This window comes from Mus musculus, chromosome 11 (assembly GCF_000001635.26).
Source record: "Mus musculus strain C57BL/6J chromosome 11, GRCm38.p6 C57BL/6J".
Classification (NCBI taxonomy): Eukaryota; Metazoa; Chordata; class Mammalia; order Rodentia; family Muridae; genus Mus; species Mus musculus.
In genome coordinates this window covers 115,542,761-115,554,953 of record NC_000077.6, presented here as the reverse complement: position 1 = coordinate 115,554,953, position 12,193 = coordinate 115,542,761, and positions in this window count along the sequence as shown.

Genomic DNA, 12,193 nt, shown 5'->3' with positions numbered 1-12,193 from the left:
CATTTGCACCCCCTATCACGAGAGAGCAGAGAAAATGGGAGAGCAGGGACAGAGCTAGAGATCCCTGAATCTACTTTTTTCTTCTTATTTCTTTGTTGAGCACTACTACTAACAAATGGCAGCCAACCCTCTTGAACAATCAAAAAACACCACCCTGCTGGGCAGTGGTGGTGCACGCCTTTAATCCCAGCACTTGGGAGGCAGAGGCAGGTGGATTTCTGAGTTCGAGGTCAGCCTGGTCTACAGAGTGAGTTCCAGGACAGCCAGGGCTACGCAGAGAAACCCTGTCTCAACCCCCCTCCTCCAAAACAACAACAACAACACCCCCCAATCATTCCTCTCAAGGTCCTAGCATTTATATAGCCTCTGAAAAGTCCCCAGAATTCCAAATGTCACACAATCGTAGAAATTATCTGCAGCCAGCAACACCATGCCTCTGCTAGAGCATGAGGCAAATCATAGTCAGCTGCTGCAGACAGGCCTAATCAGCCTTGCATCTCACACACACCTGGGATTAAAACAAAAACATGTTTTTATGTTTCTGTGTTTTGTAAGAAACAAAAATTCCTGAATTTTCAAAAATGTCACTACAATAAATGGCTCTGTAATTCTTGTTCTCTGATCTCTTAATTTAATTTCCTTTCATTGTATGTATGTAAGCATGTGTGTGTATATGTATGTATTATGCATGTATGCATGTGTGTATGAATGTTGTGTGCATGTATGCTTGCAGACAGGCATGCTGTGTATGCATGTATGTAAATATATTCATATATGAATATATGTAGATATATGCATATATAAATATATATGTATGTATGTAAATATATGTATGTATGTTGTATGTATGCATGCATGCAGGCATGTATCTGTGTATGTATGCATGTATGCATGTATATGCAGTGTATGCAGTGTGTATATATATGTATATATACGTGTATATATATATATATATATATATGAATTCATATATATATATATATATATATATATATATATATATATATATATATATATATATATGAATTTAGAGAGCCAGGTCCTTTCTATATACCCCAGATTGACTACATAGCTCCTATTGCTCTCAGACCCAGATCCTCTACCTCAGAATTCCTCCTCAGTGCTGACATTATAAGTATACACCACCATACCTGGACATTTATTGATAATAATGTTCTCAGAAGAACTAGATTTCTCACGCTCAGGTTCCAGCTAACCTCTAGTAATGAAAGCTTTTACTCTACAACCCCATTCTCATTCATTCCTCTGAATGTGTATGTTTCTCTGGGTATCTCTGTGTGTGTGTGTGTGTTTCTCTGTGTATCTGTGTGTGCGTGTGTGTGCGTGCGTGCGTGTGTGTGTGTGTGTGTGTGTGTGTGTGTGTGTGTGTTTTAAAATTTATTTAATGTGTATGAAAGTTAAACTTCATGCATGGTGCCCAAGGAGGTCAAAAGAGACTACTTCCTCCTCAGGGAACAGAGTTATAGATGGTTGTGAGCTATCACATAGGTACTGGGAACTGAACCTGGGTCCTCTATTAGAGCAACAAATGGGACTGGAAAGATGGCTCAACTGTTAAGACACTGACTGCACTTTCAGAGAATCCATGTTCAATTCCCAGCAACCCACATGGCAGCTCACAACTATAGTTCCAGGGGAATCCATGTGCTGTTCTGACCACCAAGGGCACTGTATACATGTGATGTTGAACATACACACGGAACAAAAATGAATAAATATTATAAATGTTTTAAAAGAGACACAAGGCGCTGGGCAGTGGTGGCACACGCCTTTAATTCCAGCACTTGTGAGGCAGAGGCAAGTGGATTTCTGAGTTCGAGGCCAGCCTGGTCTACAGAGTGAGTTCCAGGACAGCCAGGGCTATTCTTGCGGAGGTCCTGAGTTCAATTCCCAGCAATCACAAAGTGGCTCATAATCATCTATAATGGGGTTTGCTGCCCTCTTCTGGCATGCAGTTGTACATGCAGATAGAGAAGATAGAGTGACCTTCAATCTCCTTTTAAATGTTTGTGCCAGGGTCTGGTTAGCCTTGCTATGTTGCCCAGGCTGCCCACAACCTTGCACTCCTTAATCTGGCCTCAGCTTTCTGAGTTCTGGTTACAGGTGTGTACCCCCACGTCCATTAATCCCTTTTGATCCATAAACTCTATTAACTGATGGGAAATAACTGGTGCTTATGGTATACTGATCTCATATAGCTCGAGCTGCCCTCAAACTTGTTATATGGCCAAGGCTGACCTTAACATTTATTCTCTTCTGAAACAAGGTCTCACTATGCAGCTCACGCTGGCCTGGAACTCACACAGATCCACGTGTTCCTGTCTCCCACGTTCAGGCATCAAAGGCATATGATGTGCCGGTTATTCAGATGGTCAAAAGCAGAGTTTAGCTCAGGCTAGTCAAATACCCTACCATCTGAGTTACATTCCTAGTCTTCTTTTAGTTTCTTTATCTTTTTAAACTTCTTTTGTTTTTCTGAGACAGAGTTTTTCTATTTACTACTGGCTGTCCTGGAACTCACTCTGTAGACCAGGCTGGCCTTGAACTCAGAAATTTGTCTGCCTCTGCCTCCCAAGTGCTAGGATTAAAGGTATATACCACCAATTGGCCTTTTTATTTTTGTCCCTCTGCTGCCTTCTATGAACATTAAGGTCTGAGGTCTGAGGTCTGGGTCACAGGGTCACAGGGTCACAAGGTCACATGGTCACAAGGCCTGCATTCATCTTGTCCACTACTTCAGAGTAGGGGACAAGTTGTGCAACCGCTCTGTGAAGATAATTCTCATAGAGGCTTTTGAGGCCTAAGGACTTAACTAGTTCTTAACTTGGTAATTAGTTAATGTCAGCTACTTCCTTTCTTTTTTTTTTTAAAAAGATTTCTTTCTTTATTTATTTATTTTATGTATAGGAGTACATTGTAGCTGTACTGATGGTTGTGAGCCATCATGTAGTTGCTAGGAATTTGAATTCAGGACCTCTGCTCTCTCTGGTTAGACCCACTTGTTCCTCCTTGGCCCTGCTTGCTTCAGCCTAATGATTTATCATTATACCTAAGTACACTGTAACTGTCTTCAGACACACCAGAAGAGAGCGTCAGATCTCATTACAGATGTTTGTGAGCCACCATGTGGTTGCTGGGATTTGAACTCAGGACCTTCAGAAAATCAGTCAGTGCTCTTAACCGCTGAGCCACCTCTCCAGCCCCCTAACCTTTTTTTTTTTTTTTTTTTTTTTTTTTGGGTTTTCGAGACAGGGTTTCTCTTTATAGCTCTGGTTGTCCTGGAGCTCACTTTGTAGACCAGGCTGGCCTCGAACTCAGAAATCCACCTGCCTCTGCCTCCCAAGTGCTGGAATTAAAGGCATGCGCCACCACACCCGGCCCCCCAACCTTTTTTTAAGAGTTATTTATTTTATGTATGTGGGTACACTGTAGCTATCTTCAAACACACCAGAAGAGGGTATCAGATCTCATTACAGATGGTTGTTAGCCACTCTGTGGCTGCTGGAGCAATGCAGCATCCAGTCAGACACGGTGCAGGAGGAGCTGAGAGTTCTACATCTTCATCTGAAGACTGCTAGTGGAAGACTGACTTCCAGGCAGCTAGGATGAGCATCTTAAGGCCATGCTCGAAGTGACAAACCTACTCCAACAAGGCTACACCTCCTAATAGTGCCACTCCCTGGGCCAAGCACATACACATATACAAATCATTACACCATCTTAAGATGACCACATGATATAAACAATTGTAAAACTTCTCAATTTTACCAAACCCTTATTTGGTTATTGAATCTCCTTTTAGACTAGGAGAGCAACAAGTCTCAAATATTTTAAATTGGTATGGATTTTAAACTTGTATGATGATAGAAGTTCAAGGTTATATTTGCTACAACATACCTTATACATGACTCAAATCTGGTTTAAAATATTCTGTATATGATGATGTAATTTCAAGGTTATAAAGGTCTATTCAAATTAACAAAAGCTAATTTAAGATGTATATCTAATTACTTATGTCTTTGCTAATTGCTCAACACCAAGCTGCTAGAAAATTTAGATAAGTAACAGTATATGTTCAGTAAATAAAATATGTTTGATAATGAAATCCTAGGGTGCACTCAGGTTCACACTGATATGTGTCTAGCTTCTCTGTCTTTTAAGCTTGAGCTGTTTAGATAAACTCAGCCATACAGAAACTACAATAGCCTATAATGGTGAAGGATCAGTAATGTTGCCAGTCTCTCCGCAGACTGTTTCTATGATCAAAGTTTTATTCTGATACTAGAAGAGCTTGAATTCAAACTCCTGATTTTTGAGGCTCAAACCTAACAAGCTAAACCTGAAGCCCTAGTCTTAGGAAAGCTACTATTGACAGCGGTTGAGGATAATTAAGAAACGAGTGTTGGTAGTGAATCACTTATAAATAATTCAGTTTGAAGGAGGTTTTTTGGTTTGGTTTTTTTTTTTTTTTTTAGACAGTGTGAGAAATGGGATTGCTTCTGCTAAGGAGGAAGATTATGTGGGTTCTTTCTCCGGCTTTCTAAACTAGCAGGCTTTCACCCCAGCATCTGGTTTCCAAGTCTCCATTGGTAAAATTGAATGATTGAGATTTTGTTTTAAAAGAAAAAAAAAACATTATTTCGTGCTTCAACATGTGACATCACCACAGGGACAGAGAAATCGTGCCAGCTGTGGACAAACTGAGAAGCCATAAAATTTGGTAAGACACCTGAGAAGCCCTCAAGGAGAGAGTTATGTAGAGAGAATATCTTGTATATTGTACAGATCCCTTGCTTGTCAATAAAAAAAAATCCTGTGGCCTGTATGAAAGAGTAGGGCAAAAGGTGGGGCATCTGATAGGAGAAAGGATTCTGGGATAGAACCAGGCACAGGAGGATTTGGCTCCTGGAAACCTGAAGGAGGATGCATGGAACCTGAGCAGAATTAACCTGCCATGTGGCAGAATTTAGATCAGAATAAATGGGATATTAATTTATGAGCTAGTTAGAGAATAAGGCAAAGCTTAAGGTTAAGGCGTTTGTAAATATATTTTGAGTATCAGAGTCATTATTCCAGGAGCTTGGGGATGGGAGAAAAACTTGGCTTTTACAGAGTTAAGTAATATTAAAAGGGAAAATATTTCCCCAATGTTAAGGATGGGAACTATTTTAGATGGTTTGAATATAGAAAATGAAAAGGTAAATGGTGTGACTAAAATTGACATATCAATCAAAATTGATCATATACAATCAGTTTGGTAATTCATATTTTACTCATAGTAGCCACAGTCGGCTTTTTTCTGCCAAACATGAAAAGTGGATTAATATGTTACAAGTCTTAGAGATAAAAATAATAAAAATGCTCAGACACAGACAGGGTAATTTAGACAAGAACCTACCATACCACCATATGATGAAAACTGAAGAGGGGCAGCCTTAGGTTGTTAGAAAAACCAATCAACTGTCATTTGTCCATTTACTATACAAGGCCTACTTGTGGATACTAGGCTCCACCAAGGTTATGAAATTAAAGGGAATAATATAGACATACAGATTAGAGGAGACTTAAGGAAGCTATTATTTCATATAGTGTGCATTCACCCTATGTGAATCAGATATTAAATTCACAGGTAACTCAGATAAGAATCATCCCCCGAGACTGGAAAGATTGGCAACAGCAATTTTGGAAGCTGGTCCTCAATTACAATGGGGAACAAGGTGGAAAGTGGAAGCTAGAACTGTAGAACTAGGAAACGGGGTTCGAAGTATTAATATCTCCCAAGAGCAGTTGCTAGGTAGAGGTCAATATGCTGAGTTACAAAGGCAGCTTGAATGTGAGTGTCACACCTCGTCCTTCAGCAGCTTTAAATGCTTGAAACAAGGTTGAAAAATCAAGAAATAAGCCTAGTAGTGGTGGCACACGCCTTTAATCCCAGCACTTGGGAGGCAGAGGCAGGCAAATTTCTGAGTTCGAGGCCAGCCTGGTCTACAAAGTGAGTTCCAGGACAGCCAGGGCTACACAGAGAAACCCTGTCTCGAAAAACCAAAAAAGAAAAAAACAAAACAAAACAATTAGGCCTTTAAATACAAGATCAGCACCCATAGAGGAATGGATTAGAAATATGACTGATATTTGATCTCAAATTTAATAAGATGCTACTCTCATAAGGGAAATAATTTCTAAAAGTTTTAAGAGAAATTAAAATGGCAGATGTGGTAAGTAAGAGATTGTAGTCAAGGCATTCCTAGAAACACTATGTTTTTTTTTTAAAGTTTTATTTATTTATTATATGTTAGTACACTGTAGCTGTCTTCAGACACACCAGAAGAGGGCAAGATGGTTGTGAGCCACTATGTGGTTGCTGGGATTTGAACTCAGGACCTCTGGAAGAGCAATCAGTGCTCTTAACCACTGAGCCATCTCCCTAGCCCCAACAATGTGTTTTTGAGATAATCCAAAAAGAAGGCCCAAGTGTTCTGGAGTATACAGAAAGTATGTCAAAGGCCTGCACTGAATTTTTTTTTTTCTGAGACAGAGTTTCTCTATGTAGCCCTGGCTGTCCTGGAACTCACTTTGTAGACCAGACTGGCCTTGAACTCAGAAATCTGCCTGCCTCTGCCTCCCAAGTGCTGGGATTAAAGGTGTGAGCCACCACGCCTGGCTGCACTGGATTAATGAATGCAGAACAAGGAATAGGCAAGGAAACTCTTTGCTGTTAGGAAGTGCCTCTCACAGGGCTAGAGACCAAATTTAACTCAATAGTTCCCTGTCAGCATCTGAGAAATTCTTTGCGGTGGTTTGAATATGTTTGGCCTATGGAGTGGCACTATTAGAAGGTATGGCTTTGTTGGAGTAGGTTATCACTGTGGGTGTGGGCTTTAATACCCTCATTCTAACTACCTGGAAGCCAGTCTTCTCCTGTTTGCCTTTGGAACTCTCAGCTCCTCCTGCACCATGCCTGCCTGGACACTGCCTTGTTTCTTGCCTTGATGATAATGGACTGAACCTCTGACTCTGTAAGCCAGCCCCAATTAAATGTTGTCCTTTATAAGAGTTGTCTTGGTCATAGTATCTCTTCACAGCGGTAAAACTCTAAGACACTCATCTTCAGAGCAATTAAAAGATTCAATGCCTGTTGTTAAAATCTACTCTGCTCTGAATGTAATTGAGGACAAAACAGCCTCAGTAGATAAAACAAAAATTCAGGAGGGATCAGAAAAGAAATATTTTGGCAAACATATATAAGTAATCAGAGACCAAAATATAAATAAATAGCATTGGAATTGAAGGTTTAAGTCGGACAGTGGTGGCGCACACATTTAATCCCAGCACTTGGGGGGCAGAGGGAGGTGGATTTCTGAGTTCTCAGCTACCTGGTCTACAAAGTGACTTCCAAGACAGCCAGGGCTACACAGAGAAACCCTGTCTTGGAAAACCTAAATAAATAAATAAATAAATAAATAAATAAATAAATAAGGCCACGTGTGGCTTATATAGTCATGGATTCATGGGGGTGTGGTTTGGTGCAGCAATAGAAATAATGAACATTCATCCAATCTCAGAAACAAACCATAAAATAAAGACGTTTATAAGAAAAACACTAAAAGGTATTATTATCAAGGACAGTCATAGATGGCTCAGGTTGAAGTCAAAGGCATTCTTAAATAATATTTTTGAATGATAATTTACCAAAGGAACACTTGCCTTATTGACATGATATGGGCTGGCTTTCTTTCTTTCTTTCTTTCTTTCTTTCTTTCTTTCTTCTTTTCTCTCTCTCTCTCTCTCTCTCTCTCTCTCTCTCTCTCATTCATTCATTCAAAGATTTATTCAACTTAAGTATGTAAGTACACAGTTGCTCTCTTCAGACATACCAGAAGAGGGCATCAGATCTTGTTACAGATGGTTGTGAGCCACCATGTGGTTGCTGAGAATTGAACTCAGGACCTCTAGAAGAGTAGTCAGTGTTCTTAACCACTGAGCCATCTCCCTAGCCCCAAAATGGGTTTTCTAAAACCACATGTCTTAATTTCTTTATTTATTTATTTATTATTATACATAAGTACACTGTAGCTATCTTCAGATGTACCAGAAGAGGGCGTGAGTGAGCCACCATGTGGTTTCTGGGATTTGAACTCAGGACCTTCAAAAGAGCAGTCAGTGCTCTTAACAGATTAGCCATCTCGCCAGCCCCCCATGTCTTAATTTCATGTTAGGCTATAGATTGCCACATGGCCCTCACCATCTTGGACATTAGCTTTTAAATTTTCTTAGATAAATAGAATAGTTTTGATGTTTGGTATTAAAAACACATTTAAGAGATATAAATATAAATTCAAAGGGTTAAGCCGGGCGTGGTGGTACATGCCTTTAATCCCAGCACTCAGGAGGCAGAGGCAGGCAGATTTCTGAGTTCGAGGCCAGCCTGGTGTACAAAGTGAGTTCCAGGACAGCCAGGGTTATACAGAGAAACCCTGTCTCGAAAAACAAAACAAAACAAACAAACAAACAAACAAAAAACTTCAAAGGGTTACTATAATTCAAACTTGTTTTCTAAATCTCTAAAAGTTTGAGTGATTTTGAAGCTTAGGTAAAATATTTGAGCAGGGTGGTGGTGGCCCATGCCTTTAATTCCAGTGGATCTCCATAAATTACTTGTTTTCTAAATTCTAGAGTTACAGTGGACATGGTGATGGGGATGCATGTCTGTGGTCCCTCCACCCAGGGACAAACTCAGATACAGTTCCTATTTTGTACACTAGAGAAATCACATACTTACAGATTAGTATAAAAACTCTCTACAGGGTTACTAGAAAGGCAGCTAATGTCCAATGGGGACAGGAACAAAGAGCAGCTTTTTAACCACCGGCAAGCTCATCCCCATGCATCAACCCTGACTAATATTGAACCAGATGATACCCTCATTATGGGTACCATATTTATTAGTGAATTGGCAAAAAGGAGTCACCCAACATTCATCTGTTGGGTTCTATTGCAAATGCCTTCCATATACAGAGAATGAATATTCTCCTTTGAGAAACAAATCTGGCCATTTTACGAGTCGTGGAGAACTTGATAATCAGACATTGCCAATACCCTAAGGTCATAAGGGCACCCTTACGATGATGGACTGGGATCTGTTCAGAGGCAGAGTCTTCGGAGGCTTAGCCATGCTAGGAAAGGCATTACAGTGAAACTGGTACTTACCTGAATTCCTTTGTAACTACGATGTGGTAACAACGGGGTCTGTGCTTTCCCAAACTGAGGAAATATCTCAGTTGCCTAAACTGCTCACCCCTCCCTAAAAAAGAAACACCTATTGAACTGTGGGAACTGAATAATCAAATTCTTCAGTGTGTGCAGAACTATGCTTGTAGTCATGCTAAGAACTGATGCAATTAATTATGGGAACAGATCTTAATAAGCATCCTTGTAGATATAAAGTTTTTGAAACCTACTTTTAATAATGGTTGAACCTCTCCTCTAGCCCACCACCCAGCAGAGGTAGTGGAAAAGTTAGTAGGATGTAGGGGAAGTGGACCTGTTCAGCAATAGTTCTTTGGGGGCGAGCTGCTTGGTTCATACTTCCTGATTACTCCTGTAGAATTTATCCTTCTCAGGTCTCGGATGGGCTTGAAGACGGGACTGGTGAAAGATCTATCAGCTTAACAGCAGACACCAATGTTTCAGCTGCCTTCTCAGTCCTCTTCATGTGTAAAAGATCAGGCCTCAAGCCTCACCCTCCTAGAGCTGCTACTAGTAGGTCTAGACACAGTTTACCTCCTTACCACACTCAGAAAACAGGTTTCAAAGTAACTTTTTACTATTCCTTTATATAAAAGAACTTACTGGGACTGCTCCCAGTAGTCAACCACCCGTGGTGAATAATTAAAGAAGAAAAAAGTGTAAAGTTTATTTAAGGTCTGAGGATATAGAAGCTTGAGTTGTGAGGGTCTAAGAACATGTTTTAGGACCTAAGAAGATGTTTCAAGGTTGGTAGATGCAAATTAAGAAGGTTGGGGGCCGGGAAAGCTTAAATGGTGATAAAGTGATCTAAGGTCTTCCTAGTGCTGCCTTCTCACCTTCCTAGAAGGTGTCTGGGTTCGCTGGGCCTCAGAGGAAGTGAGACACCAAGCACAGAAGCAAAGCAGTGGGAGGCTTGACTTGCGTGTCGACAGGACACAAGAGGACTGATGAGCTGTGCTCGCATGAGGCTGTGGGCGCAGGCTCAGGGCCTGCACGGGTTCAAGCCAGGAGTCCCAGTGCTGAGAGCAGAATGCGGACGTGGGCTCCCATCCCTGACGAAGGAGCCGAGAACTCCAACTGGTGCCTGGCAAGAGCATCCCCGCTCGTGACTGCCGAAGTGCTGAAGGAGCGGGCATCCCCACCTGTGGAGTGGAGAGGGCAGTGAGCGTGGAGACTTTGACCTTTGAGGACATGGGTGTGGTCTTCACTTTGGACGAGTGGGCTTTGCTGGATGAAAGTCTACAGAGATGTGAGCGAGGAAATTTTGAGGAATCTGCTCTCTACAGAACAGATACAGGGACGCTAGAACCTTGAAGATAACCACACAAATCCCTGCAGACTAAGAAGTGAAGTGATGCCCAGTCTAGACAAACATAAAGGCGGTGAAGGTGGAGAACTCTTCAGCCAGATTGTAAGCACAGTTGTGAACAAGAAACCTCTTCCTGGAGGAAGAAGATTTGAGAGAGAAGGAAAAAAAGTGATTTAAGGTCTATAAAAGGAATGAAATGCTTCGGACTTCTTCCCCTTGCTACGCTACTGTTGTATTAAGACTTGAAAAGTTCAGAGTTTTAACATTAATCAATGGAGTTCTGATAAGCCATTGGTCTAACTCTGGTAAAGCTGTCTGCTACATGATCCACTGTCATCGTTATCACAAGCTCAAGATTTGAAATTTCCTTTGGTTGTCTTCTAAATATAGACTTAATAGTGCTTCTCAATGTGCTAAATTTATGTAACTGAGACGCCTGGATAGAGGGAAGAAACCCTGTTTGATTTTCATGGTCTGAAAATCAAGATCAAGTGAGTGTTTGCTCCTTCTGCTCCATGGAAAGTTTCTGTCTTCCCAGAGCTCGCCTTAAAGAGTACTCATATTTTATCCCAAAATTATTTCGCAAGTCTCTGCAAGTCTGTCCCCGTCTCAGATTACAAACAATGGTGATTGTGACATCTGAATCTTATCTCTTTCTGTAAGCTTAGATTCTTATAAGCCTTAGGGAATCAACTTGAGTCCATCTTTTATGGGTCAAATGGACTCCAGATAAGGCTGTCAATCAACAGCCTAAAGTCCCCCACTCATTGCCTATTCCAGGGGGTGGGATTCTTCCCCATTTCCCTGGTTTTGGGATTCCTATCTTCTAACTGTCAAGATCATGGGCCTAAAAGAATGTACACCCAGGAGAAAAAACTTTTTAAATTAACTTTATCTTCTGCCTCTATGCATGTATGTTTGTATGTATATATACATCCAACATCCTGCCAAGTCCAGGTATTTCCTCAAAATCTGCATCCAGTACACCTTCTAAGGTAGCTAGCCTCAGATGGTCCCACAGAGCCTAGATAGCAAGTAAAATGGCCAGCTCTCCCAAGAATTGGCCAATATCCAAAATCCTTAGGGTCCCCAAAGATGTTGATGCCCCTAGATGGCAAGAGGCAGTCTAAAGAACACAACACCCTATTCCTCCCCTATCACCCCTTCCTCCATTTTTAATTAATCAAAAGGGGAGGAATGCCAGTATATAGGCAACTCCAAGGGCCTTCTCTCAGGGACATGGCAACTGCTTATGTCATTACCTGCCCCAGCAGCCCCTAGGTACATCAGGGTGTGCTTCCAATAAAAAAGACCAACCGAGCTCTCTCTCTCTCTCTCTCTCTCTCTCTCTCTCTCTCTCTCTCTCTCTCTGTTCTTTGTGTGGGCCCCCTCCCTCTTTCTCCTCTCTCTGCTCCCATGGTTCCCTCCTTCTGTCTGTCTGCAAGTCCACTTGTCTGCAACTATCTCTTTTCCAGGTCCTCACACCTCTCCTCTCTCCCAATAAACCTCTTTTACAGCAAATCTGTTGCATGGTATAATTTCTCAGGGGTACACCTTGGCTAAGGCCCACCAAAGATACCCTCCAACCGTGTTATGTTCCATAGCACTCTCCAGCCT